The 25995-nt window shown below is 33.9% G+C and overlaps 5 non-coding genes across 5 annotated transcripts; all 5 read left to right on the forward strand.

The window, feature by feature from the left end:
- Nucleotides 1–157: 157 nt before the first annotated feature.
- On the forward strand, nt 158–273 carry LOC149777048 (U5 spliceosomal RNA). The gene has a single exon (XR_016416322.1). It is a non-coding gene; the product is annotated as a U5 spliceosomal RNA (small nuclear RNA).
- A 6119-nt stretch (nt 274–6392) lies between these two features.
- On the forward strand, nt 6393–6508 carry LOC149777049 (U5 spliceosomal RNA). Its single transcript, XR_016416323.1, has one exon. It is a non-coding gene; the product is annotated as a U5 spliceosomal RNA (small nuclear RNA).
- Nucleotides 6509–12643: 6135 nt separating this feature from the next.
- LOC149777050 (U5 spliceosomal RNA) lies at nt 12644–12759 on the forward strand. Its single transcript, XR_016416324.1, has one exon. It is a non-coding gene; the product is annotated as a U5 spliceosomal RNA (small nuclear RNA).
- A 6131-nt stretch (nt 12760–18890) lies between these two features.
- On the forward strand, nt 18891–19006 carry LOC149777051 (U5 spliceosomal RNA). The gene has a single exon (XR_016416325.1). It is a non-coding gene; the product is annotated as a U5 spliceosomal RNA (small nuclear RNA).
- Nucleotides 19007–25145: 6139 nt separating this feature from the next.
- LOC149777052 (U5 spliceosomal RNA) lies at nt 25146–25261 on the forward strand. The gene has a single exon (XR_016416326.1). It is a non-coding gene; the product is annotated as a U5 spliceosomal RNA (small nuclear RNA).
- Nucleotides 25262–25995: the final 734 nt, after the last annotated feature.

Below are 25995 nucleotides of genomic sequence, written 5' to 3' on the forward strand. Positions count from 1 at the left end.
TGAAATTCAAAATAGCCAATAGCAAAATGACACTGTATATTGAAAACTATGACCCTTTTGGATCTTTGTAGACATAACCATTCCACTATCGTCTTTACAAAAGCATTTGGAAAGTTCAAACTATTTCTCTTCAAAATAAAGCGTGAAAGTATAATGATTACTCTGGTTTCTCTTCACATCGTATTAATCTTTCGCCTTTTACTAAAGATTACCGTGGAGAGGAACATTTAATGAGTCTATAGACCATTCTTTGAAGCCTCACTTTGGTGAGGTACCAATTCAATTAAAGTAAACCTCTAGTTCAAATTTAGCATTTTGTTCTCTTTTCTTCTAACCAGATCCAAATGGAAGATAGTAACCGATGATTATATAATCAGGTCTCAGTACTTCCAGTTCGGTACTCACAAAGGTAGTTCTAGTCTATTGTTAGAACATTTATTCCTCTCTCATTGTCATGGTGATAGAAGAGTTATATTTATGCGATTTTGATAGGGATTTAAAGGTCATTGTTTATTCTTGAGAATATGAGCTCAGGTGTGGTTTTCCATGTGTATTTCGGCGATAGTGCATAGTCAGTAATAAGGCCATGGTGATGATCCGGAAGTGAAATATGTGTTCTGTTTACATACTGCTCTGTTGACAGTCCAGCCTCTCAAAAAAACCTTTGGCAAGAACTTCACCGTGAAGGTATTTTTAGATTAACATATGATTTGTACTGATTGTCACACAGTGGAAATGTCAGTCTCGAGAACCAAATGTAGAGAACATATAACAAAATTAATTGTGCTATGTCCTGTCAGTGCAGTATTTGAGTAAAGATTAAACTGGTATTAAATCTTTATTATTAATGAACGACACATGAAATTTCAATATGTTATGTATATTGACTTTGAAAAACAGTAGAATGAAATTAGAAATAAAAAGTTAAGTTTTATTTTGAAAAATTTAAATGAAATTTAAAAAGAAGTATAAAAAATTAAAACATTTACTCCAAAATATATAATATTTGTTGAAATGATATTAAATGATATCAGCATGTAAATATTCCTACACCATATATAAGTTCCAATGTTGGATATTTGTCAAATTTTGTCAGAGAAAATATCTTTGTAAGTCAAAATGAGACCATCATTTAAAATACACGAAGACAAAATTCCAATTTGTATTGGTCATTCAAAGTAATTATTAGGGGTCCAAGCAGTTAATTTATGTGTTTATCATGGGGTCACTTCCTGAGTAACACATATCTGCTTGTATGGCCTTCAGTAATTTTTTACAAACATAGTTATAGGGTATTTAGTGAGAGGACAGAGATGAAAACTTTATACTAGAACCTAGTCAAGTTCTCTACTAAATCATTTTAAACTGTCCCAGAATGAAATACAGTTCAAAGGGATAAAATATACTTTCCCCATGTATATTACCCTTGGATGTAAGAAAACAGCAAAATAATATAAGCTGAACACAAAATGCATTCCATTGTATTGTTCAGTTTGGTTACGATATTGATTGGTGTAGTGCAGCATTGTGGCCTATATGATGTTATGGGAATGCTGATGATCCATCTTGCTTTATGCATTATTAATTACTAATAATATTTGTTAACTGACACTCTAAAGATTGCATAAGAAATATTCAAACAGATTATTTGAATTTAACTTTGTACAACTGATTTTGCGATAGCTACATATCCCACATGAACAAATATTCATATATTTTAGAATGTTTGGGATCAAACGTTCACATTCAGTACATCATATAGGCTGACATTGTACATATAGTGAATCTGTAAGGCCCATTTCTGGCTGTGTGCGCTGAAAATATCCCAAAATGTTATTTTCATCATGAGTAGGCCTATGTATGATAACATATTTCAATTTAGTACTATGACAGTGTGCAGTATTGTAGCATCAGCTGATATCTGATTCCATTGAATCATTGAGTTTAATAATTGGTAACCAACACTCTTAATGATAAATGTTGAAACAGATCATTTGAATTTTGTTTGCACATTTGATCTTAACAAGTACATTGTATATGTCCCACATATGTAAATGTCCATCCTGGTTTTCACGTTTTGGGGATCAGAATTTCACATTTAGTTGACGATATAGGATTTATTGGTATCTATAGTTGATCTGTGTGGCCACATTTTGCTGTATTCATCTGCAATATCCAAAATTGTTATTTCCCTCATGAATAAGATCGCTTATAGTCATATATTTTAATTTATTACATTGTCGATTGACCTTCCTGTATACTGGTATGTACTAATGTTTGCACCAATGATCAAACCTCACCGCCCCAACATTGCCTTAAACTGTATGATACATAGTCTACCTGATTTGCTATTTAACCTGTAAATGGCTAAATATGCTTCTAGAAACCCCATATATTTTTAGGATGAATTTATCACTTTAATACATGGTCATCGCTTCACCTTTTTGAGTGTCAGTCTGTCATGTTTAATATTTTTCCCATGCTTGCAACCTTAATGTTATTTTGAAATCACCATATCGAACACATTTTAAATTCATTTACCTACATCTTACTGTTTTCTAGAATCAAGTGAGACATGTTATATCTTTTCAGGTCTAACATTGTATCTGGAACAAAATGTTAGAGTTGGATCAGTTTGGAAGCTCTCCAGTAGTCCGGTGGTGATAGCAAGGTTTCATAAGGACATGTGAAGTGTACTGTCATAAGTGACCATGATTAGTTCATATCACCACACTGATATATAGCACCACAAAGACATGGCTTAGGTCTTCATGAGAGAGAATAACACCATTTTTCAGTAAGGTAGAGCCTCCCTAGAAACTGTATTTTCCTATCCCATTGTCACCTTTTGTAGTTATTGACATTGAAATGGAATGCATTTTTGCTATACAACATGGTAGTGGTCCCATCCGAACTTTAAATCTGAGTGCGCTATTACTTATACAAACAACTGCCTACGTACCTGACACAATATGTGGAACATAGCACCTGTCACTGTTTCTTTAGTGTCTACACCTATATGCATCTGGACAGGCATATTGCGGTTTGCTGCCAAAATCACTATGAGCTGTGTTGCTTCACTAACCCTGGGAAAAATGATATCACTTGTACAGACTTAAGCTACCATTTGTTTTAAATACCATGTATTAGTCAACTTTGCTGTCTAAAATTTGTCAAACTGAATTTTAAAACTTGTAGGAAAATTTATATTTTCAATAAAATGTAGTTTTTAAAATTTAAATGTTTATTTAAATTTCCTTTATCAATAATTTCAAATTGTAAACATATTCTCAGAGAGGCCTTGTACATTCAGGTTTTCATTGCATTGAAAAATTCTTATAATTAAGGAAGATATAGCAAATTAAGTTTTGGTTTCTCAAGAGCACTTGGACCAAAACTTGCACCCTGTGGAACACCAGCACTACACACTTTCTGAAAGGTGTCACGTGTCTTGTTTGTAATAAAATTCAAAAAGACTTCATGTATAAAATTGAAACAGGTGTGGCATGCAAATATAAAAGTTTGACTAAAATTGGCCATAACAAATTGGGCCTGTCAGGAATCAGGTCACAATTAGTACATCCAGTTCAGTACCAATAGATGTAGTTCAAGTCTATTTTTAGAATATTTTTTCCTCTCATTTTGGTGGTGACAGAAGAGTTATATTTATGCATTTTTTAGGGATTTAAGAAGTATTGAGAAACAAATGTAGAGAACATAGAGTAAAATTAATTGTGTTCTATGTCCTTATGGATCTGACCTTGTTCGATTTATTGACAAATGGAGTTTATCAGGAATATTATGTTCCCTGAATATTACTGGACCAGAAGTATGTTAGTTATCACGTCACTTTCTCGCATCATACCTTCTATTTTGTCCTCTTTATCTCACATGTATATGGTATGCATGTGTGTTTGGAAGTAAGTAACATTATCTTATGTTTATGAATTTAGCATTTGATGTGATCTTATTCAAATACATGTATGTAGATGCACGTTTGCTTTTTAGACCAACAAGTAGATCTCCGCCTTTTCTTCTTTTTTCTCCCCTGACATTACCGGTAGTGTCAGAAAAAAACAAAAGAAGCGATGATCTACTTGCTGGTCTAGTTTGCGTGGAATATGTATGCAAATGTATGTACAAGTATTATATTTGCATATGGTCATCCAAAGTGTATCAATTTAGCGTTCATATATATACCAATCATGTGCTGCAAAATGGCATTAAACCCAGTAAAACCAATCTGAATAATCAATCCGCTAATAAAAAGAGGCGTGATCTAACGATTGTGGACTAGATGTATCAAAGTTTTGGAAATTAAGATCTGTTAAGTGTATATTTGAAACTCGTCTGCAGTAAAAACGCCCTGTGTATATACATGCACGAGTGTGTGTGTGTGTGTGTGTGTTTTGACTGAAAATCAAAGAACCGAAGGTACTGTAATATTAATTGCATTTGAAAGATGCAAGTTGTTTTTTTCTTGTTATTGTTGGAAAATAGCGTCAAACTCACAACATCACGCTGAATATGAGTAAACAGTGTGTGTGTGTGTGTGTGTGTGTGTGTCTAATATCAACGAACCTAAAGCACCATAAGCTTACGTCCATGTGCAAGTGGCAACATGGTTGGGGTTTTTTGTTTGTTTGTTGTGATCTGTTCATTCTTTTTTTCTCTACCTATGAGCATGTGCCATGGTATATTTCATCTTCGAACTAATTCTAAGAAATTAATAAATTCTTTGGGAAAGGCTTATTACATCGGCTTTACAATTTCATTAATGATCAAAGCTGCTCAGATTTGCTCCTTGAGGCATCTAACGAAACCAAATTAAAGCAAAACAGACGAAATAACATTAAGGAAATTTTTTTGACTATGGCTGCCTAAAAATAATTCAAAAAGAACAATCTTAAAACCATTCACATGTCACAGAGTACCAGCAAGTTTTAATATGCAACTTTGGAGGCCTCGTATTTCTAGCTACTTTTATGTATTTGTGATTGAAAATCTCTAACGAAATCTGAGTTGTTACTTACATAAACTTTGTATTACTATTATTTTTGATGGATAGTAACACCGGCTGCATTCATTTAAACTCAAAACATACAAATCTATGAAAACGGCATGACACGTTTCCGACAGAAAATAATTTTCAATGCTGGCGATGTATCACAGCAGGTGACATATCTTAAAAGAAATGAAGAATTTACACGTAAGTATTAAGGTTTTAAATGCTAATTTTAAACTACATGGAATTAAACGGGAACCCGGATGGCCGAGTGTTCTAAAGCGCTCGACTTTACCAATCACTGCCATCTCATCTCGATCCACGTGGTTCGGGTCTCGGGGTCGGTCTATGTGTGTATATGAGAAAGGTTGCCATTAGCCTCTCGTGAGTCGGTGGCTCTTCCCGAGGTTTTCTCCAGTTTCTTATGCCACTATTTATACTGGCCGCCATGTATAGCCTATCACGTGCTGAAAAATGGCGTTATTCCCACAACAACAACATGGGAATATGTTATGCGCCTTTTTCGCGAGTTGGATCTAACAGAGAAGCAGTTTTAGCAGTAGGAAGAGAAACTCATTGATGCTCATTTTACAAAGAGTTTTCAATTTAATTTTCCTGAAATCTATACCTCAAAAGCCGAAATCTAAGCTGCGTACCACTACCGAAACGAGAGAGGAAACAATGCTCTAAATATAGACTGGGACTACTTTTGTGGGTACTGATCCGGAAGTAATAATTGCGACTCAATTTCATTAACGGCAGCCTAAACATGTCTGAATCTTTACTTAACCATGTGTGGACCACCTATTGGAATTGTACCAAACGCAATAAAGACAGTTAATGGTCTAAGCTTGGTATAACATACCCTAGTTTGCTAGTACATATGCCAGGTTTAAGGTCTACATTGCTCTCCTCGGAGAAGACAGATGATATCCCAAACATCTGAAACATCCACACGTTGCATTAATCTAAAATGGAATTTTTTTTCTTCAAGTAAATTTTGATTTCCTATATGAATAAAACACCTGTTATTTTTTTCCAAATTAGTAATCTTTTCCTGATGTATAAATAGGTAGTTATAATCCATCTCGATAACTCGAACATCTAACGAATGTGGATTACATCCCTTTTACTGTCAAATTAACTCCCCCTGCCTTTTCCACGACAAGAAATATAGAAATATTAATTAGTATCCTTTCTACCAGTATAAAGAAAATAAATGGGTTTCACTGAAATTCAAAATAGCCAATAGCAAAATGACACTGTATATTGAAAACTATGACCCTTTTGGATCTTTGTAGACATAACCATTCCACTATCGTCTTTACAAAAGCATTTGGAAAGTTCAAACTATTTCTCTTCAAAATAAAGCGTGAAAGTATAATGATTACTCTGGTTTCTCTTCACATCGTATTAATCTTTCGCCTTTTACTAAAGATTACCGTGGAGAGGAACATTTAATGAGTCTATAGACCATTCTTTGAAGCCTCACTTTGGTGAGGTACCAATTCAATTAAAGTAAACCTCTAGTTCAAATTTAGCATTTTGTTCTCTTTTCTTCTAACCAGATCCAAATGGAAGATAGTAACCGATGATTATATAATCAGGTCTCAGTACTTCCAGTTCGGTACTCACAAAGGTAGTTCTAGTCTATTGTTAGAACATTTATTCCTCTCTCATTGTCATGGTGATAGAAGAGTTATATTTATGCGATTTTGATAGGGATTTAAAGGTCATTGTTTATTCTTGAGAATATGAGCTCAGGTGTGGTTTTCCATGTGTATTTCGGCGATAGTGCATAGTCAGTAATAAGGCCATGGTGATGATCCGGAAGTGAAATATGTGTTCTGTTTACATACTGCTCTGTTGACAGTCCAGCCTCTCAAAAAAACCTTTGGCAAGAACTTCACCGTGAAGGTATTTTTAGATTAACATATGATTTGTACTGATTGTCACACAGTGGAAATGTCAGTCTCGAGAACCAAATGTAGAGAACATATAACAAAATTAATTGTGCTATGTCCTGTCAGTGCAGTATTTGAGTAAAGATTAAACTGGTATTAAATCTTTATTATTAATGAACGACACATGAAATTTCAATATGTTATGTATATTGACTTTGAAAAACAGTAGAATGAAATTAGAAATAAAAAGTTAAGTTTTATTTTGAAAAATTTAAATGAAATTTAAAAAGAAGTATAAAAAATTAAAACATTTACTCCAAAATATATAATATTTGTTGAAATGATATTAAATGATATCAGCATGTAAATATTCCTACACCATATATAAGTTCCAATGTTGGATATTTGTCAAATTTTGTCAGAGAAAATATCTTTGTAAGTCAAAATGAGACCATCATTTAAAATACACGAAGACAAAATTCCAATTTGTATTGGTCATTCAAAGTAATTATTAGGGGTCCAAGCAGTTAATTTATGTGTTTATCATGGGGTCACTTCCTGAGTAACACATATCTGCTTGTATGGCCTTCAGTAATTTTTTACAAACATAGTTATAGGGTATTTAGTGAGAGGACAGAGATGAAAACTTTATACTAGAACCTAGTCAAGTTCTCTACTAAATCATTTTAAACTGTCCCAGAATGAAATACAGTTCAAAGGGATAAAATATACTTTCCCCATGTATATTACCCTTGGATGTAAGAAAACAGCAAAATAATATAAGCTGAACACAAAATGCATTCCATTGTATTGTTCAGTTTGGTTACGATATTGATTGGTGTAGTGCAGCATTGTGGCCTATATGATGTTATGGGAATGCTGATGATCCATCTTGCTTTATGCATTATTAATTACTAATAATATTTGTTAACTGACACTCTAAAGATTGCATAAGAAATATTCAAACAGATTATTTGAATTTAACTTTGTACAACTGATTTTGCGATAGCTACATATCCCACATGAACAAATATTCATATATTTTAGAATGTTTGGGATCAAACGTTCACATTCAGTACATCATATAGGCTGACATTGTACATATAGTGAATCTGTAAGGCCCATTTCTGGCTGTGTGCGCTGAAAATATCCCAAAATGTTATTTTCATCATGAGTAGGCCTATGTATGATAACATATTTCAATTTAGTACTATGACAGTGTGCAGTATTGTAGCATCAGCTGATATCTGATTCCATTGAATCATTGAGTTTAATAATTGGTAACCAACACTCTTAATGATAAATGTTGAAACAGATCATTTGAATTTTGTTTGCACATTTGATCTTAACAAGTACATTGTATATGTCCCACATATGTAAATGTCCATCCTGGTTTTCACGTTTTGGGGATCAGAATTTCACATTTAGTTGACGATATAGGATTTATTGGTATCTATAGTTGATCTGTGTGGCCACATTTTGCTGTATTCATCTGCAATATCCAAAATTGTTATTTCCCTCATGAATAAGATCGCTTATAGTCATATATTTTAATTTATTACATTGTCGATTGACCTTCCTGTATACTGGTATGTACTAATGTTTGCACCAATGATCAAACCTCACCGCCCCAACATTGCCTTAAACTGTATGATACATAGTCTACCTGATTTGCTATTTAACCTGTAAATGGCTAAATATGCTTCTAGAAACCCCATATATTTTTAGGATGAATTTATCACTTTAATACATGGTCATCGCTTCACCTTTTTGAGTGTCAGTCTGTCATGTTTAATATTTTTCCCATGCTTGCAACCTTAATGTTATTTTGAAATCACCATATCGAACACATTTTAAATTCATTTACCTACATCTTACTGTTTTCTAGAATCAAGTGAGACATGTTATATCTTTTCAGGTCTAACATTGTATCTGGAACAAAATGTTAGAGTTGGATCAGTTTGGAAGCTCTCCAGTAGTCCGGTGGTGATAGCAAGGTTTCATAAGGACATGTGAAGTGTACTGTCATAAGTGACCATGATTAGTTCATATCACCACACTGATATATAGCACCACAAAGACATGGCTTAGGTCTTCATGAGAGAGAATAACACCATTTTTCAGTAAGGTAGAGCCTCCCTAGAAACTGTATTTTCCTATCCCATTGTCACCTTTTGTAGTTATTGACATTGAAATGGAATGCATTTTTGCTATACAACATGGTAGTGGTCCCATCCGAACTTTAAATCTGAGTGCGCTATTACTTATACAAACAACTGCCTACGTACCTGACACAATATGTGGAACATAGCACCTGTCACTGTTTCTTTAGTGTCTACACCTATATGCATCTGGACAGGCATATTGCGGTTTGCTGCCAAAATCACTATGAGCTGTGTTGCTTCACTAACCCTGGGAAAAATGATATCACTTGTACAGACTTAAGCTACCATTTGTTTTAAATACCATGTATTAGTCAACTTTGCTGTCTAAAATTTGTCAAACTGAATTTTAAAACTTGTAGGAAAATTTATATTTTCAATAAAATGTAGTTTTTAAAATTTAAATGTTTATTTAAATTTCCTTTATCAATAATTTCAAATTGTAAACATATTCTCAGAGAGGCCTTGTACATTCAGGTTTTCATTGCATTGAAAAATTCTTATAATTAAGGAAGATATAGCAAATTAAGTTTTGGTTTCTCAAGAGCACTTGGACCAAAACTTGCACCCTGTGGAACACCAGCACTACACACTTTCTGAAAGGTGTCACGTGTCTTGTTTGTAATAAAATTCAAAAAGACTTCATGTATAAAATTGAAATAGGTGTGGCATGCAAATATAAAAGTTTGACTAAAATTGGCCATAACAAATTGGGCCTGTCAGGAATCAGGTCACAATTAGTACATCCAGTTCAGTACCAATAGATGTAGTTCAAGTCTATTTTTAGAATATTTTTTCCTCTCATTTTGGTGGTGACAGAAGAGTTATATTTATGCATTTTTTAGGGATTTAAGAAGTATTGAGAAACAAATGTAGAGAACATAGAGTAAAATTAATTGTGTTCTATGTCCTTATGGATCTGACCTTGTTCGATTTATTGACAAATGGAGTTTATCAGGAATATTATGTTCCCTGAATATTACTGGACCAGAAGTATGTTAGTTATCACGTCACTTTCTCGCATCATACCTTCTATTTTGTCCTCTTTATCTCACATGTATATGGTATGCATGTGTGTTTGGAAGTAAGTAACATTATCTTATGTTTATGAATTTAGCATTTGATGTGATCTTATTCAAATACATGTATGTAGATGCACGTTTGCTTTTTAGACCAACAAGTAGATCTCCGCCTTTTCTTCTTTTTTCTCCCCTGACATTACCGGTAGTGTCAGAAAAAAACAAAAGAAGCGATGATCTACTTGCTGGTCTAGTTTGCGTGGAATATGTATGCAAATGTATGTACAAGTATTATATTTGCATATGGTCATCCAAAGTGTATCAATTTAGCGTTCATATATATACCAATCATGTGCTGCAAAATGGCATTAAACCCAGTAAAACCAATCTGAATAATCAATCCGCTAATAAAAAGAGGCGTGATCTAACGATTGTGGACTAGATGTATCAAAGTTTTGGAAATTAAGATCTGTTAAGTGTATATTTGAAACTCGTCTGCAGTAAAAACGCCCTGTGTATATACATGCACGAGTGTGTGTGTGTGTGTGTGTGTGTGTGTGTGTGTGTGTGTTTTGACTGAAAATCAAAGAACCGAAGGTACTGTAATATTAATTGCATTTGAAAGATGCAAGTTGTTTTTTTCTTGTTATTGTTGGAAAATAGCGTCAAACTCACAACATCACGCTGAATATGAGTAAACAGTGTGTGTGTGTGTGTGTGTGTGTGTCTAATATCAACGAACCTAAAGCACCATAAGCTTACGTCCATGTGCAAGTGGCAACATGGTTGGGGTTTTTTGTTTGTTTGTTGTGATCTGTTCATTCTTTTTTTCTCTACCTATGAGCATGTGCCATGGTATATTTCATCTTCGAACTAATTCTAAGAAATTAATAAATTCTTTGGGAAAGGCTTATTACATCGGCTTTACAATTTCATTAATGATCAAAGCTGCTCAGATTTGCTCCTTGAGGCATCTAACGAAACCAAATTAAAGCAAAACAGACGAAATAACATTAAGGAAATTTTTTTGACTATGGCTGCCTAAAAATAATTCAAAAAGAACAATCTTAAAACCATTCACATGTCACAGAGTACCAGCAAGTTTTAATATGCAACTTTGGAGGCCTCGTATTTCTAGCTACTTTTATGTATTTGTGATTGAAAATCTCTAACGAAATCTGAGTTGTTACTTACATAAACTTTGTATTACTATTATTTTTGATGGATAGTAACACCGGCTGCATTCATTTAAACTCAAAACATACAAATCTATGAAAACGGCATGACACGTTTCCGACAGAAAATAATTTTCAATGCTGGCGATGTATCACAGCAGGTGACATATCTTAAAAGAAATGAAGAATTTACACGTAAGTATTAAGGTTTTAAATGCTAATTTTAAACTACATGGAATTAAACGGGAACCCGGATGGCCGAGTGTTCTAAAGCGCTCGACTTTACCAATCACTGCCATCTCATCTCGATCCACGTGGTTCGGGTCTCGGGGTCGGTCTATGTGTGTATATGAGAAAGGTTGCCATTAGCCTCTCGTGAGTCGGTGGCTCTTCCCGAGGTTTTCTCCAGTTTCTTATGCCACTATTTATACTGGCCGCCATGTATAGCCTATCACGTGCTGAAAAATGGCGTTATTCCCACAACAACAACATGGGAATATGTTATGCGCCTTTTTCGCGAGTTGGATCTAACAGAGAAGCAGTTTTAGCAGTAGGAAGAGAAACTCATTGATGCTCATTTTACAAAGAGTTTTCAATTTAATTTTCCTGAAATCTATACCTCAAAAGCCGAAATCTAAGCTGCGTACCACTACCGAAACGAGAGAGGAAACAATGCTCTAAATATAGACTGGGACTACTTTTGTGGGTACTGATCCGGAAGTAATAATTGCGACTCAATTTCATTAACGGCAGCCTAAACATGTCTGAATCTTTACTTAACCATGTGTGGACCACCTATTGGAATTGTACCAAACGCAATAAAGACAGTTAATGGTCTAAGCTTGGTATAACATACCCTAGTTTGCTAGTACATATGCCAGGTTTAAGGTCTACATTGCTCTCCTCGGAGAAGACAGATGATATCCCAAACATCTGAAACATCCACACGTTGCATTAATCTAAAATGGAATTTTTTTTCTTCAAGTAAATTTTGATTTCCTATATGAATAAAACACCTGTTATTTTTTTCCAAATTAGTAATCTTTTCCTGATGTATAAATAGGTAGTTATAATCCATCTCGATAACTCGAACATCTAACGAATGTGGATTACATCCCTTTTACTGTCAAATTAACTCCCCCTGCCTTTTCCACGACAAGAAATATAGAAATATTAATTAGTATCCTTTCTACCAGTATAAAGAAAATAAATGGGTTTCACTGAAATTCAAAATAGCCAATAGCAAAATGACACTGTATATTGAAAACTATGACCCTTTTGGATCTTTGTAGACATAACCATTCCACTATCGTCTTTACAAAAGCATTTGGAAAGTTCAAACTATTTCTCTTCAAAATAAAGCGTGAAAGTATAATGATTACTCTGGTTTCTCTTCACATCGTATTAATCTTTCGCCTTTTACTAAAGATTACCGTGGAGAGGAACATTTAATGAGTCTATAGACCATTCTTTGAAGCCTCACTTTGGTGAGGTACCAATTCAATTAAAGTAAACCTCTAGTTCAAATTTAGCATTTTGTTCTCTTTTCTTCTAACCAGATCCAAATGGAAGATAGTAACCGATGATTATATAATCAGGTCTCAGTACTTCCAGTTCGGTACTCACAAAGGTAGTTCTAGTCTATTGTTAGAACATTTATTCCTCTCTCATTGTCATGGTGATAGAAGAGTTATATTTATGCGATTTTGATAGGGATTTAAAGGTCATTGTTTATTCTTGAGAATATGAGCTCAGGTGTGGTTTTCCATGTGTATTTCGGCGATAGTGCATAGTCAGTAATAAGGCCATGGTGATGATCCGGAAGTGAAATATGTGTTCTGTTTACATACTGCTCTGTTGACAGTCCAGCCTCTCAAAAAAACCTTTGGCAAGAACTTCACCGTGAAGGTATTTTTAGATTAACATATGATTTGTACTGATTGTCACACAGTGGAAATGTCAGTCTCGAGAACCAAATGTAGAGAACATATAACAAAATTAATTGTGCTATGTCCTGTCAGTGCAGTATTTGAGTAAAGATTAAACTGGTATTAAATCTTTATTATTAATGAACGACACATGAAATTTCAATATGTTATGTATATTGACTTTGAAAAACAGTAGAATGAAATTAGAAATAAAAAGTTAAGTTTTATTTTGAAAAATTTAAATGAAATTTAAAAAGAAGTATAAAAAATTAAAACATTTACTCCAAAATATATAATATTTGTTGAAATGATATTAAATGATATCAGCATGTAAATATTCCTACACCATATATAAGTTCCAATGTTGGATATTTGTCAAATTTTGTCAGAGAAAATATCTTTGTAAGTCAAAATGAGACCATCATTTAAAATACACGAAGACAAAATTCCAATTTGTATTGGTCATTCAAAGTAATTATTAGGGGTCCAAGCAGTTAATTTATGTGTTTATCATGGGGTCACTTCCTGAGTAACACATATCTGCTTGTATGGCCTTCAGTAATTTTTTACAAACATAGTTATAGGGTATTTAGTGAGAGGACAGAGATGAAAACTTTATACTAGAACCTAGTCAAGTTCTCTACTAAATCATTTTAAACTGTCCCAGAATGAAATACAGTTCAAAGGGATAAAATATACTTTCCCCATGTATATTACCCTTGGATGTAAGAAAACAGCAAAATAATATAAGCTGAACACAAAATGCATTCCATTGTATTGTTCAGTTTGGTTACGATATTGATTGGTGTAGTGCAGCATTGTGGCCTATATGATGTTATGGGAATGCTGATGATCCATCTTGCTTTATGCATTATTAATTACTAATAATATTTGTTAACTGACACTCTAAAGATTGCATAAGAAATATTCAAACAGATTATTTGAATTTAACTTTGTACAACTGATTTTGCGATAGCTACATATCCCACATGAACAAATATTCATATATTTTAGAATGTTTGGGATCAAACGTTCACATTCAGTACATCATATAGGCTGACATTGTACATATAGTGAATCTGTAAGGCCCATTTCTGGCTGTGTGCGCTGAAAATATCCCAAAATGTTATTTTCATCATGAGTAGGCCTATGTATGATAACATATTTCAATTTAGTACTATGACAGTGTGCAGTATTGTAGCATCAGCTGATATCTGATTCCATTGAATCATTTAGTTTAATAATTGGTAACCAACACTCTTAATGATAAATGTTGAAACAGATCATTTGAATTTTGTTTGCACATTTGATCTTAACAAGTACATTGTATATGTCCCACATATGTAAATGTCCATCCTGGTTTTCACGTTTTGGGGATCAGAATTTCACATTTAGTTGACGATATAGGATTTATTGGTATCTATAGTTGATCTGTGTGGCCACATTTTGCTGTATTCATCTGCAATATCCAAAATTGTTATTTCCCTCATGAATAAGATCGCTTATAGTCATATATTTTAATTTATTACATTGTCGATTGACCTTCCTGTATACTGGTATGTACTAATGTTTGCACCAATGATCAAACCTCACCGCCCCAACATTGCCTTAAACTGTATGATACATAGTCTACCTGATTTGCTATTTAACCTGTAAATGGCTAAATATGCTTCTAGAAACCCCATATATTTTTAGGATGAATTTATCACTTTAATACATGGTCATCGCTTCACCTTTTTGAGTGTCAGTCTGTCATGTTTAATATTTTTCCCATGCTTGCAACCTTAATGTTATTTTGAAATCACCATATCGAACACATTTTAAATTCATTTACCTACATCTTACTGTTTTCTAGAATCAAGTGAGACATGTTATATCTTTTCAGGTCTAACATTGTATCTGGAACAAAATGTTAGAGTTGGATCAGTTTGGAAGCTCTCCAGTAGTCCGGTGGTGATAGCAAGGTTTCATAAGGACATGTGAAGTGTACTGTCATAAGTGACCATGATTAGTTCATATCACCACACTGATATATAGCACCACAAAGACATGGCTTAGGTCTTCATGAGAGAGAATAACACCATTTTTCAGTAAGGTAGAGCCTCCCTAGAAACTGTATTTTCCTATCCCATTGTCACCTTTTGTAGTTATTGACATTGAAATGGAATGCATTTTTGCTATACAACATGGTAGTGGTCCCATCCGAACTTTAAATCTGAGTGCGCTATTACTTATACAAACAACTGCCTACGTACCTGACACAATATGTGGAACATAGCACCTGTCACTGTTTCTTTAGTGTCTACACCTATATGCATCTGGACAGGCATATTGCGGTTTGCTGCCAAAATCACTATGAGCTGTGTTGCTTCACTAACCCTGGGAAAAATGATATCACTTGTACAGACTTAAGCTACCATTTGTTTTAAATACCATGTATTAGTCAACTTTGCTGTCTAAAATTTGTCAAACTGAATTTTAAAACTTGTAGGAAAATTTATATTTTCAATAAAATGTAGTTTTTAAAATTTAAATGTTTATTTAAATTTCCTTTATCAATAATTTCAAATTGTAAACATATTCTCAGAGAGGCCTTGTACATTCAGGTTTTCATTGCATTGAAAAATTCTTATAATTAAGGAAGATATAGCAAATTAAGTTTTGGTTTCTCAAGAGCACTTGGACCAAAACTTGCACCCTGTGGAACACCAGCACTACACACTTTCTGAAAGGTGTCACGTGTCTTGTTTGTAATAAAATTCAAAAAGACTTCATGTATAAAATTGAAATAGGTGTGGCATGCAAATATAAAAGTTTGACTAAAATTGGCCATAACAAATTGGGCCTGTCAGGAATCAGGTCACAATTAGTACATCCAGTTCAGTACCAATAGATGTAGTTCAAGTCTATTTTTAGAATATTTCTTCCTCTCATTTTGGTGGTGACAGAAGAGTTATATTTATGCATTTTTTAGGGATTTAAGAAGTATTGAGAAACAAATGTAGAGAACATAGAGTAAAATTAATTGTGTTCTATGTCCTTATGGATCTGACCTTGTTCGATTTATTGACAAATGGAGTTTATCAGGAATATTATGTTCCCTGAATATTACTGGACCAGAAGTATGTTAGTTATCACGTCACTTTCTCGCATCATACCTTCTATTTTGTCCTCTTTATCTCACATGTATATGGTATGCATGTGTGTTTGGAAGTAAGTAACATTATCTTATGTTTATGAATTTAGCATTTGATGTGATCTTATTCAAATACATGTATGTAGATGCACGTTTGCTTTTTAGACCAACAAGTAGATCTCCGCCTTTTCTTCTTTTTTCTCCCCTGACATTACCGGTAGTGTCAGAAAAAAACAAAAGAAGCGATGATCTACTTGCTGGTCTAGTTTGCGTGGAATATGTATGCAAATGTATGTACAAGTATTATATTTGCATATGGTCATCCAAAGTGTATCAATTTAGCGTTCATATATATACCAATCATGTGCTGCAAAATGGCATTAAACCCAGTAAAACCAATCTGAATAATCAATCCGCTAATAAAAAGAGGCGTGATCTAACGATTGTGGACTAGATGTATCAAAGTTTTGGAAATTAAGATCTGTTAAGTGTATATTTGAAACTCGTCTGCAGTAAAAACGCCCTGTGTATATACATGCACGAGTGTGTGTGTGTGTGTGTGTGTGTGTGTGTGTGTGTTTTGACTGAAAATCAAAGAACCGAAGGTACTGTAATATTAATTGCATTTGAAAGATGCAAGTTGTTTTTTTCTTGTTATTGTTGGAAAATAGCGTCAAACTCACAACATCACGCTGAATATGAGTAAACAGTGTGTGTGTGTGTGTGTGTGTGTGTCTAATATCAACGAACCTAAAGCACCATAAGCTTACGTCCATGTGCAAGTGGCAACATGGTTGGGGTTTTTTGTTTGTTTGTTGTGATCTGTTCATTCTTTTTTTCTCTACCTATGAGCATGTGCCATGGTATATTTCATCTTCGAACTAATTCTAAGAAATTAATAAATTCTTTGGGAAAGGCTTATTACATCGGCTTTACAATTTCATTAATGATCAAAGCTGCTCAGATTTGCTCCTTGAGGCATCTAACGAAACCAAATTAAAGCAAAACAGACGAAATAACATTAAGGAAATTTTTTTGACTATGGCTGCCTAAAAATAATTCAAAAAGAACAATCTTAAAACCATTCACATGTCACAGAGTACCAGCAAGTTTTAATATGCAACTTTGGAGGCCTCGTATTTCTAGCTACTTTTATGTATTTGTGATTGAAAATCTCTAACGAAATCTGAGTTGTTACTTACATAAACTTTGTATTACTATTATTTTTGATGGATAGTAACACCGGCTGCATTCATTTAAACTCAAAACATACAAATCTATGAAAACGGCATGACACGTTTCCGACAGAAAATAATTTTCAATGCTGGCGATGTATCACAGCAGGTGACATATCTTAAAAGAAATGAAGAATTTACACGTAAGTATTAAGGTTTTAAATGCTAATTTTAAACTACATGGAATTAAACGGGAACCCGGATGGCCGAGTGTTCTAAAGCGCTCGACTTTACCAATCACTGCCATCTCATCTCGATCCACGTGGTTCGGGTCTCGGGGTCGGTCTATGTGTGTATATGAGAAAGGTTGCCATTAGCCTCTCGTGAGTCGGTGGCTCTTCCCGAGGTTTTCTCCAGTTTCTTATGCCACTATTTATACTGGCCGCCATGTATAGCCTATCACGTGCTGAAAAATGGCGTTATTCCCACAACAACAACATGGGAATATGTTATGCGCCTTTTTCGCGAGTTGGATCTAACAGAGAAGCAGTTTTAGCAGTAGGAAGAGAAACTCATTGATGCTCATTTTACAAAGAGTTTTCAATTTAATTTTCCTGAAATCTATACCTCAAAAGCCGAAATCTAAGCTGCGTACCACTACCGAAACGAGAGAGGAAACAATGCTCTAAATATAGACTGGGACTACTTTTGTGGGTACTGATCCGGAAGTAATAATTGCGACTCAATTTCATTAACGGCAGCCTAAACATGTCTGAATCTTTACTTAACCATGTGTGGACCACCTATTGGAATTGTACCAAACGCAATAAAGACAGTTAATGGTCTAAGCTTGGTATAACATACCCTAGTTTGCTAGTACATATGCCAGGTTTAAGGTCTACATTGCTCTCCTCGGAGAAGACAGATGATATCCCAAACATCTGAAACATCCACACGTTGCATTAATCTAAAATGGAATTTTTTTTCTTCAAGTAAATTTTGATTTCCTATATGAATAAAACACCTGTTATTTTTTTCCAAATTAGTAATCTTTTCCTGATGTATAAATAGGTAGTTATAATCCATCTCGATAACTCGAACATCTAACGAATGTGGATTACATCCCTTTTACTGTCAAATTAACTCCCCCTGCCTTTTCCACGACAAGAAATATAGAAATATTAATTAGTATCCTTTCTACCAGTATAAAGAAAATAAATGGGTTTCACTGAAATTCAAAATAGCCAATAGCAAAATGACACTGTATATTGAAAACTATGACCCTTTTGGATCTTTGTAGACATAACCATTCCACTATCGTCTTTACAAAAGCATTTGGAAAGTTCAAACTATTTCTCTTCAAAATAAAGCGTGAAAGTATAATGATTACTCTGGTTTCTCTTCACATCGTATTAATCTTTCGCCTTTTACTAAAGATTACCGTGGAGAGGAACATTTAATGAGTCTATAGACCATTCTTTGAAGCCTCACTTTGGTGAGGTACCAATTCAATTAAAGTAAACCTCTAGTTCAAATTTAGCATTTTGTTCTCTTTTCTTCTAACCAGATCCAAATGGAAGATAGTAACCGATGATTATATAATCAGGTCTCAGTACTTCCAGTTCGGTACTCACAAAGGTAGTTCTAGTCTATTGTTAGAACATTTATTCCTCTCTCATTGTCATGGTGATAGAAGAGTTATATTTATGCGATTTTGATAGGGATTTAAAGGTCATTGTTTATTCTTGAGAATATGAGCTCAGGTGTGGTTTTCCATGTGTATTTCGGCGATAGTGCATAGTCAGTAATAAGGCCATGGTGATGATCCGGAAGTGAAATATGTGTTCTGTTTACATACTGCTCTGTTGACAGTCCAGCCTCTCAAAAAAACCTTTGGCAAGAACTTCACCGTGAAGGTATTTTTAGATTAACATATGATTTGTACTGATTGTCACACAGTGGAAATGTCAGTCTCGAGAACCAAATGTAGAGAACATATAACAAAATTAATTGTGCTATGTCCTGTCAGTGCAGTATTTGAGTAAAGATTAAACTGGTATTAAATCTTTATTATTAATGAACGACACATGAAATTTCAATATGTTATGTATATTGACTTTGAAAAACAGTAGAATGAAATTAGAAATAAAAAGTTAAGTTTTATTTTGAAAAATTTAAATGAAATTTAAAAAGAAGTATAAAAAATTAAAACATTTACTCCAAAATATATAATATTTGTTGAAATGATATTAAATGATATCAGCATGTAAATATTCCTACACCATATATAAGTTCCAATGTTGGATATTTGTCAAATTTTGTCAGAGAAAATATCTTTGTAAGTCAAAATGAGACCATCATTTAAAATACACGAAGACAAAATTCCAATTTGTATTGGTCATTCAAAGTAATTATTAGGGGTCCAAGCAGTTAATTTATGTGTTTATCATGGGGTCACTTCCTGAGTAACACATATCTGCTTGTATGGCCTTCAGTAATTTTTTACAAACATAGTTATAGGGTATTTAGTGAGAGGACAGAGATGAAAACTTTATACTAGAACCTAGTCAAGTTCTCTACTAAATCATTTTAAACTGTCCCAGAATGAAATACAGTTCAAAGGGATAAAATATACTTTCCCCATGTATATTACCCTTGGATGTAAGAAAACAGCAAAATAATATAAGCTGAACACAAAATGCATTCCATTGTATTGTTCAGTTTGGTTACGATATTGATTGGTGTAGTGCAGCATTGTGGCCTATATGATGTTATGGGAATGCTGATGATCCATCTTGCTTTATGCATTATTAATTACTAATAATATTTGTTAACTGACACTCTAAAGATTGCATAAGAAATATTCAAACAGATTATTTGAATTTAACTTTGTACAACTGATTTTGCGATAGCTACATATCCCACATGAACAAATATTCATATATTTTAGAATGTTTGGGATCAAACGTTCACATTCAGTACATCATATAGGCTGACATTGTACATATAGTGAATCTGTAAGGCCCATTTCTGGCTGTGTGCGCTGAAAATATCCCAAAATGTTATTTTCATCATGAGTAGGCCTATGTATGATAACATATTTCAATTTAGTACTATGACAGTGTGCAGTATTGTAGCATCAGCTGATATCTGATTCCATTGAATCATTGAGTTTAATAATTGGTAACCAACACTCTTAATGATAAATGTTGAAACAGATCATTTGAATTTTGTTTGCACATTTGATCTTAACAAGTACATTGTATATGTCCCACATATGTAAATGTCCATCCTGGTTTTCACGTTTTGGGGATCAGAATTTCACATTTAGTTGACGATATAGGATTTATTGGTATCTATAGTTGATCTGTGTGGCCACATTTTGCTGTATTCATCTGCAATATCCAAAATTGTTATTTCCCTCATGAATAAGATCGCTTATAGTCATATATTTTAATTTATTACATTGTCGATTGACCTTCCTGTATACTGGTATGTACTAATGTTTGCACCAATGATCAAACCTCACCGCCCCAACATTGCCTTAAACTGTATGATACATAGTCTACCTGATTTGCTATTTAACCTGTAAATGGCTAAATATGCTTCTAGAAACCCCATATATTTTTAGGATGAATTTATCACTTTAATACATGGTCATCGCTTCACCTTTTTGAGTGTCAGTCTGTCATGTTTAATATTTTTCCCATGCTTGCAACCTTAATGTTATTTTGAAATCACCATATCGAACACATTTTAAATTCATTTACCTACATCTTACTGTTTTCTAGAATCAAGTGAGACATGTTATATCTTTTCAGGTCTAACATTGTATCTGGAACAAAATGTTAGAGTTGGATCAGTTTGGAAGCTCTCCAGTAGTCCGGTGGTGATAGCAAGGTTTCATAAGGACATGTGAAGTGTACTGTCATAAGTGACCATGATTAGTTCATATCACCACACTGATATATAGCACCACAAAGACATGGCTTAGGTCTTCATGAGAGAGAATAACACCATTTTTCAGTAAGGTAGAGCCTCCCTAGAAACTGTATTTTCCTATCCCATTGTCACCTTTTGTAGTTATTGACATTGAAATGGAATGCATTTTTGCTATACAACATGGTAGTGGTCCCATCCGAACTTTAAATCTGAGTGCGCTATTACTTATACAAACAACTGCCTACGTACCTGACACAATATGTGGAACATAGCACCTGTCACTGTTTCTTTAGTGTCTACACCTATATGCATCTGGACAGGCATATTGCGGTTTGCTGCCAAAATCACTATGAGCTGTGTTGCTTCACTAACCCTGGGAAAAATGATATCACTTGTACAGACTTAAGCTACCATTTGTTTTAAATACCATGTATTAGTCAACTTTGCTGTCTAAAATTTGTCAAACTGAATTTTAAAACTTGTAGGAAAATTTATATTTTCAATAAAATGTAGTTTTTAAAATTTAAATGTTTATTTAAATTTCCTTTATCAATAATTTCAAATTGTAAACATATTCTCAGAGAGGCCTTGTACATTCAGGTTTTCATTGCATTGAAAAATTCTTATAATTAAGGAAGATATAGCAAATTAAGTTTTGGTTTCTCAAGAGCACTTGGACCAAAACTTGCACCCTGTGGAACACCAGCACTACACACTTTCTGAAAGGTGTCACGTGTCTTGTTTGTAATAAAATTCAAAAAGACTTCATGTATAAAATTGAAATAGGTGTGGCATGCAAATATAAAAGTTTGACTAAAATTGGCCATAACAAATTGGGCCTGTCAGGAATCAGGTCACAATTAGTACATCCAGTTCAGTACCAATAGATGTAGTTCAAGTCTATTTTTAGAATATTTTTTCCTCTCATTTTGGTGGTGACAGAAGAGTTATATTTATGCATTTTTTAGGGATTTAAGAAGTATTGAGAAACAAATGTAGAGAACATAGAGTAAAATTAATTGTGTTCTATGTCCTTATGGATCTGACCTTGTTCGATTTATTGACAAATGGAGTTTATCAGGAATATTATGTTCCCTGAATATTACTGGACCAGAAGTATGTTAGTTATCACGTCACTTTCTCGCATCATACCTTCTATTTTGTCCTCTTTATCTCACATGTATATGGTATGCATGTGTGTTTGGAAGTAAGTAACATTATCTTATGTTTATGAATTTAGCATTTGATGTGATCTTATTCAAATACATGTATGTAGATGCACGTTTGCTTTTTAGACCAACAAGTAGATCTCCGCCTTTTCTTCTTTTTTCTCCCCTGACATTACCGGTAGTGTCAGAAAAAAACAAAAGAAGCGATGATCTACTTGCTGGTCTAGTTTGCGTGGAATATGTATGCAAATGTATGTACAAGTATTATATTTGCATATGGTCATCCAAAGTGTATCAATTTAGCGTTCATATATATACCAATCATGTGCTGCAAAATGGCATTAAACCCAGTAAAACCAATCTGAATAATCAATCCGCTAATAAAAAGAGGCGTGATCTAACGATTGTGGACTAGATGTATCAAAGTTTTGGAAATTAAGATCTGTTAAGTGTATATTTGAAACTCGTCTGCAGTAAAAACGCCCTGTGTATATACATGCACGAGTGTGTGTGTGTGTGTGTGTGTGTGTGTGTGTGTGTGTGTGTGTTTTGACTGAAAATCAAAGAACCGAAGGTACTGTAATATTAATTGCATTTGAAAGATGCAAGTTGTTTTTTTCTTGTTATTGTTGGAAAATAGCGTCAAACTCACAACATCACGCTGAATATGAGTAAACAGTGTGTGTGTGTGTGTGTGTGTGTGTCTAATATCAACGAACCTAAAGCACCATAAGCTTACGTCCATGTGCAAGTGGCAACATGGTTGGGGTTTTTTGTTTGTTTGTTGTGATCTGTTCATTCTTTTTTTCTCTACCTATGAGCATGTGCCATGGTATATTTCATCTTCGAACTAATTCTAAGAAATTAATAAATTCTTTGGGAAAGGCTTATTACATCGGCTTTACAATTTCATTAATGATCAAAGCTGCTCAGATTTGCTCCTTGAGGCATCTAACGAAACCAAATTAAAGCAAAACAGACGAAATAACATTAAGGAAATTTTTTTGACTATGGCTGCCTAAAAATAATTCAAAAAGAACAATCTTAAAACCATTCACATGTCACAGAGTACCAGCAAGTTTTAATATGCAACTTTGGAGGCCTCGTATTTCTAGCTACTTTTATGTATTTGTGATTGAAAATCTCTAACGAAATCTGAGTTGTTACTTACATAAACTTTGTATTACTATTATTTTTGATGGATAGTAACACCGGCTGCATTCATTTAAACTCAAAACATACAAATCTATGAAAACGGCATGACACGTTTCCGACAGAAAATAATTTTCAATGCTGGCGATGTATCACAGCAGGTGACATATCTTAAAAGAAATGAAGAATTTACACGTAAGTATTAAGGTTTTAAATGCTAATTTTAAACTACATGGAATTAAACGGGAACCCGGATGGCCGAGTGTTCTAAAGCGCTCGACTTTACCAATCACTGCCATCTCATCTCGATCCACGTGGTTCGGGTCTCGGGGTCGGTCTATGTGTGTATATGAGAAAGGTTGCCATTAGCCTCTCGTGAGTCGGTGGCTCTTCCCGAGGTTTTCTCCAGTTTCTTATGCCACTATTTATACTGGCCGCCATGTATAGCCTATCACGTGCTGAAAAATGGCGTTATTCCCACAACAACAACATGGGAATATGTTATGCGCCTTTTTCGCGAGTTGGATCTAACAGAGAAGCAGTTTTAGCAGTAGGAAGAGAAACTCATTGATGCTCATTTTACAAAGAGTTTTCAATTTAATTTTCCTGAAATCTATACCTCAAAAGCCGAAATCTAAGCTGCGTACCACTACCGAAACGAGAGAGGAAACAATGCTCTAAATATAGACTGGGACTACTTTTGTGGGTACTGATCCGGAAGTAATAATTGCGACTCAATTTCATTAACGGCAGCCTAAACATGTCTGAATCTTTACTTAACCATGTGTGGACCACCTATTGGAATTGTACCAAACGCAATAAAGACAGTTAATGGTCTAAGCTTGGTATAACATACCCTAGTTTGCTAGTACATATGCCAGGTTTAAGGTCTACATTGCTCTCCTCGGAGAAGACAGATGATATCCCAAACATCTGAAACATCCACACGTTGCATTAATCTAAAATGGAATTTTTTTTCTTCAAGTAAATTTTGATTTCCTATATGAATAAAACACCTGTTATTTTTTTCCAAATTAGTAATCTTTTCCTGATGTATAAATAGGTAGTTATAATCCATCTCGATAACTCGAACATCTAACGAATGTGGATTACATCCCTTTTACTGTCAAATTAACTCCCCCTGCCTTTTCCACGACAAGAAATATAGAAATATTAATTAGTATCCTTTCTACCAGTATAAAGAAAATAAATGGGTTTCACTGAAATTCAAAATAGCCAATAGCAAAATGACACTGTATATTGAAAACTATGACCCTTTTGGATCTTTGTAGACATAACCATTCCACTATCGTCTTTACAAAAGCATTTGGAAAGTTCAAACTATTTCTCTTCAAAATAAAGCGTGAAAGTATAATGATTACTCTGGTTTCTCTTCACATCGTATTAATCTTTCGCCTTTTACTAAAGATTACCGTGGAGAGGAACATTTAATGAGTCTATAGACCATTCTTTGAAGCCTCACTTTGGTGAGGTACCAATTCAATTAAAGTAAACCTCTAGTTCAAATTTAGCATTTTGTTCTCTTTTCTTCTAACCAGATCCAAATGGAAGATAGTAACCGATGATTATATAATCAGGTCTCAGTACTTCCAGTTCGGTACTCACAAAGGTAGTTCTAGTCTATTGTTAGAACATTTATTCCTCTCTCATTGTCATGGTGATAGAAGAGTTATATTTATGCGATTTTGATAGGGATTTAAAGGTCATTGTTTATTCTTGAGAATATGAGCTCAGGTGTGGTTTTCCATGTGTATTTCGGCGATAGTGCATAGTCAGTAATAAGGCCATGGTGATGATCCGGAAGTGAAATATGTGTTCTGTTTACATACTGCTCTGTTGACAGTCCAGCCTCTCAAAAAAACCTTTGGCAAGAACTTCACCGTGAAGGTATTTTTAGATTAACATATGATTTGTACTGATTGTCACACAGTGGAAATGTCAGTCTCGAGAACCAAATGTAGAGAACATATAACAAAATTAATTGTGCTATGTCCTGTCAGTGCAGTATTTGAGTAAAGATTAAACTGGTATTAAATCTTTATTATTAATGAACGACACATGAAATTTCAATATGTTATGTATATTGACTTTGAAAAACAGTAGAATGAAATTAGAAATAAAAAGTTAAGTTTTATTTTGAAAAATTTAAATGAAATTTAAAAAGAAGTATAAAAAATTAAAACATTTACTCCAAAATATATAATATT

The sequence above is a fragment of the Sinohyriopsis cumingii genome, chromosome 18 (assembly GCF_028554795.1).
Source record: "Sinohyriopsis cumingii isolate HCF-2022 chromosome 18, ASM2855479v2, whole genome shotgun sequence".
Lineage (NCBI taxonomy): Eukaryota > Metazoa > Mollusca > Bivalvia > Unionida > Unionidae > Sinohyriopsis > Sinohyriopsis cumingii.